Below are 431 nucleotides of genomic sequence, written 5' to 3'. Positions count from 1 at the left end.
TCTCCCACGCTGTTAGAAGTTGCATACAGCGTGTGCTGGTTACTACTTAAACCGGCGTGCGCAGTGTGCAGCTTCTAAGAAGATACGCTATTAGCGTAGCGGGAGTGATGCAAAATGCGCAGCCGCCTTCCCCGCTATGCTAGGAGCGTATCTTCTCGGAAGCTACACACAGTGCGCCGGTTTAAGTAGTAACCAGCACACGCTGTATGCAGCTTCTAACAGCATGATGGTGGATCCAGGAATCAGGTGAGTATTAGAAGAAGAAAAAAAGTTGTATTTTATGTTCTATTCTTAGTTCTATAATGTCATTGTAGTACTTTCAGGTAGAATACAGCTGCATAACATATCAGCTAGGGAACTACAAGTCCCAGCATGCCCTCATTGCCCCTGTACAACAACCAGATATTGCCGTTCCCTGGGTGATATGTGTG

The sequence above is a fragment of the Nanorana parkeri genome, unplaced genomic scaffold (genome assembly GCF_000935625.1).
Source record: "Nanorana parkeri isolate BGI_ZX_2015 unplaced genomic scaffold, ASM93562v1 scaffold101, whole genome shotgun sequence".
In the NCBI taxonomy this organism is placed as follows: Eukaryota; Metazoa; Chordata; class Amphibia; order Anura; family Dicroglossidae; genus Nanorana; species Nanorana parkeri.
Note: the sequence above shows the minus strand (reverse complement) of the source record.